Source organism: Papilio polytes, unplaced genomic scaffold (assembly GCF_000836215.1).
Source record: "Papilio polytes unplaced genomic scaffold, Ppol_1.0 DF824002.1, whole genome shotgun sequence".
Lineage (NCBI taxonomy): Eukaryota > Metazoa > Arthropoda > Insecta > Lepidoptera > Papilionidae > Papilio > Papilio polytes.
This window is the reverse complement of record NW_013525202.1, coordinates 654975-659226: the sequence shown is the minus strand read 5'-3', so window position 1 is coordinate 659226 and position 4252 is coordinate 654975. Positions and strand designations below refer to the sequence as shown.

Genomic DNA, 4252 nt, shown 5'->3' with positions numbered 1-4252 from the left:
TTATTTGAGGATCTATAACCACATTGAACTTACATATCTTTAGAAAACCGGCACGTTGATATACAAAAGTTTATTATTCCCAACCGTCTCCCCACTTTGTCCCTACGCCTTTTGCGACGAGGGGACGGTTATTAACTTATTTTATTTCATAATGGTTCTATCTGTCACCTTATTAGTGATAGTGGGACTAAAATGTGGTATGGATGAAATTTTTTATTCTCATCTATCCCCACGTGGGGATATAGCGGAGTGACGGTTAGAAATAATTAGTTTCTGAAGTATACTTACTTGGCGAGGTCTCTCGGTATTTCGTATGGCGGCGTTGCGCGGCGCGGAGGCCGGCAGGCCGCGAGGCACCCCTCACAACGGTGCAGGCGCATCTATAACAATACATACATATAAATAACATCGAATATAATACTAGCTTTCATCCGAGAATCCGTCTGTAAGTAGCCTACGTGATTTCCAGACTATCTTATACATCTATGCCAATACTGAGCGAGATTAGTTTATCAGTTTAGGCTACAAACTCTAAACAAAATCCATTTAAAAGTTCTCATTTCATATTATATTATAAAGAGGAAAACTTTGTTTCTTCGATTGTAACGAAATAACTCAAAAACTACTGGGACAATTTGAAAAATTCTTTCACCGTCAAAAAGCTGCGTTACAACTGAGTAACATAGGATGCATTTTTTATTATTTTTTTAATTCAACGCCTGCGAAAACGTGTGCAATAGCTAGTAATATTATAAATGTGAAAGTTTAGATGTTTGTTTGTTTCGATTAAATTAATTTAACATAATCTCAATGATATACAGAACATAATTGTCATATAAAACATGACATTCTAGAATTATCCACGGTCATATCTGATAACATGATAATTTATAGTTGACAATTTATAAATGACTAGCTGTTCCCGTGCGACTTTATCCGCATGAAATTTTATTTTATTGTTTAAATTTGTCAAATTTTTATTATTTGTAAATTGTCTAGATAGAGATGTAAGACACAACAATCATGTTTTTTATCTGCCTACCACATTATGTTTAACCAGCTTAAGCTCGCGACTTCAAACGCGTTTAAAAAATAATAAAAAGCATAGCCTATGTTACTCACTGATAAAGTAGCTTTTTATTAGTGGAAGAATTTTTGTAATCAACCCAGTAGTTTTTGAGTTATTTGAATACAAACAAAAAACAAATCTTTCTTCTTTATATTATTAGTATAGATGGGAAGGATTATTTTATTATTAATCACGAGCCGTCTCCATTCGTTCAACACTGTGTAACAAATGATGTAACAAACGGCAACAAAAGACGTAACTAAATGCAAGATCTGCATACAAATAAGATTTTCATTACACGAGGAAAAAACAATGTTAAAACACTAGAATATTCGAAGAAAGTTTAGAATTTAACTATAGTAATATTATAAAGAGGAAAGATTTGCATTTTTCGATTTTATGTATTTAAATAACTCAAAAACTACTGGGGCAGATTTCAAAAATTCTTGCCCCATTTAAAAGTTCATTATCAGTTAGTAATGTAGACTATGTTTTTCTATTCTTTTTTAATTCCACGTGAACGAAGTCACGAACAACAGTTATATCATACTAATATTATAAATGCGAAAGTTTAGATGGATGTTTTTAAGAGTTTGTAGTCTAAACGGCTGAACGGATTTCTATGAAATTTGGCATAGATGTAGAGGATAGTATGGAAGAACACATTGGCACTTTTGATTTTTTTTTCATTCTACGCGGACGAAGTCTCGAACAACACCTATATAATACATAACTTTATTAAAAAGTACACAATCTTAATAAGAGCGTCGGCGCCTCAGGGGTTTAAGCACTTAACTTATGTTGACTTGACTTGAGCTGTTGCTCGCGACTTCACCGACGTAATATTAAAAAACATAGTCTATGTTACACAGTGATAACGTAGCTTTTTAATGATGTAAGTATTTTTGAAATCGCCCCAGTAGTTTTCGAGTTATTTCAATACATACAAAAATTTCTTCTTTATAATATTAGTATAGATATAGTCTAGTATTGCTCGACTTTGCGTGAAAATAAAATAATAAAACAATACAACCTATATAACTCACAGATAGACGCTTCTATCGGTGTAAGTTTTTTTGAAATCGCCCCAGTAGTTTTTGAGTTATTTCAATACATACAAAAATACAAATCTTTCCTCTTTATAATATTAGTATAGATAACGGTACATAATTAAATCACTGACCCATTGGCCCGGAACGTCGATGCATTACAAAGTAAAAGTGGTCTAACAAAAGGCCGAAAAAGGGCTTATGACCGGTTTTCAAGAATTCATTAATTACGTTATCAAAAACCTGTTCCGTATAATTTAGTGAGAGCGTTTTGTGACAATTACGTAATATACCACATCGAAAACTAACTTATCTATACTATTATAATAAAGCGTAAACACACTTCTTTGTTGCCTAAGATGTCAGCAATTACAGAATATTTTTGAATAACTCTTTTTTTAATAAAAAGCCCTACACTTACGTCACGCTTTAGGCTATATATTTTCATTAAACTAAGAGGTTAAATATTATGGATAAAAACCCTAATATGCGAAAGAGACCATACGATACGAGCTACCAACATCAAGAATCAAAATTGCCATAGTAAGGTAATTGGTATTTTGACATATGCAATCGAAAATTTGACATATGTAAGTAATAAACGTTTTTATTATGTCATGCGGATGAAGCCGCACGGGAACAGCTAGTCTATAATAAACCAGCTGTTTCCGTGCGGCTTTATCCGCATGTCGTTACAAGAACGTTCTTTTATTGACTTAGTAAGCGCAAATTTGGACCACCAATTACGCCATGTTGAAAGCGCGGAATTAAAAAAAATAGCCTATAATATTCCCGTCAATGTCAGATACCGTCCGTTTAGGAGATTAGCCGGAACAAACGCGGCTTCCGGACAGACAGACAAACAAAAAAAAATGTGACTGTCGTTATCAGCAAAGCAAATACATCATCATCCCGAAATCTGGAACTTTTCTTTTGTTATTACAAACAGACACACCAATTTTATTAGACGTATAGACAGAAGATATAGATGGATTACCTCAAGTCAAATAATCAATTTCAAATCTCAATTTTAATGCACAAATAACAACGAAGGCCTTCGACATTGGATAACAATTACCGTTACCAGCAACCTTGCTTCTTTGTTGCTATTAGCTTGTGGTTATCTCTTTCTCGTTGAGCCAGTTTTATCCAATTTACTTACCCCCTAAGTTTAATAGCGTTCAAATATATACCCTATAGAGTGCCGTAAGTGTAGGGCTTTTTATTAAAAAAATAATTATTTAAAAACATGCTGTAATTACTGAGATCCTTCATAACAAAGAAATATGTGTTTGCGCTTTATTATATTCAAGTACAAGTCAAGGTCAATTAATAAAATCTTACTAATATTATATAATAAATGCGAAAGTTCAGATGGATGGACGGATGTTTGTTAGCGTTTGTAGCCTAAACGGCTGAACGGATCCGCATGAAATTTGGCACAGGTTTAGAGCATAGTCTGGAAAAACACATAGGCTACTTTTTATCACTGGAATAGTTACGGTTCCCGTGGGATTCATTAATTTAGTTTTTTAATGTTTACTCGATCATTCTGCAACGGTTCACCATATCTTGTTGTATTTTGGCACAGATGTAAAACAAAGTCTGGAGTACACATGGGATAAGCTTCATCCCCGAGGGATACGCAGCTTTATGTTATTTATATTGTTCGTATGTTTTCTAATACCACGCGGACGAAGTCGCGGGCAACAGCTCGTATTTCTATAATTACTGTCAGAAAAACTACTTCGCGAACGTGATGTATTTCTGTTGCTTTTCGTATTTGTCCACAAGTCCACATTTGTTCCTGATAATCTCCGGAACGGTTGGACCGATTTCGACAGAACTTTAACTGGAAGATAGCTGATGTAAGCAGGAATGTTATAGGCTACCTTTTATTTCAACGCTGACGAAGACACGGGCAACAGCTAGTTTTACAAATAGCGATGGACATTGTACCTATATTTAATCTGAACACTTATCGGAGCCAAGCCCACAGTTTGTAAGTAGATAAAGTAATTGATAACCTTATCTTGTTACTTGTTTAAAAATTTAGTTTATTTTGTCACTACGTTATATTCAATATGATACTTGAAATTTGGACCACCCGTTATGCCATTTTGACAGCGCGAAA

At 34.0% G+C, this 4252-nt stretch overlaps 1 long non-coding RNA gene across 2 annotated transcripts in view; it reads right to left on the bottom strand.

Annotated features, from left to right (window-relative positions):
• Positions 1–292: 292 nt before the first annotated feature.
• Positions 293–4252, bottom strand: part of LOC106101245 — a 29221-nt gene continuing 25261 nt past the window's right edge. For both annotated transcript variants that reach the window (XR_001225491.1, XR_001225492.1), the window contains exon 3: positions 293–380. This is a non-coding gene — a long non-coding RNA (uncharacterized LOC106101245). The remainder of the gene's footprint in view (positions 381–4252) is intronic.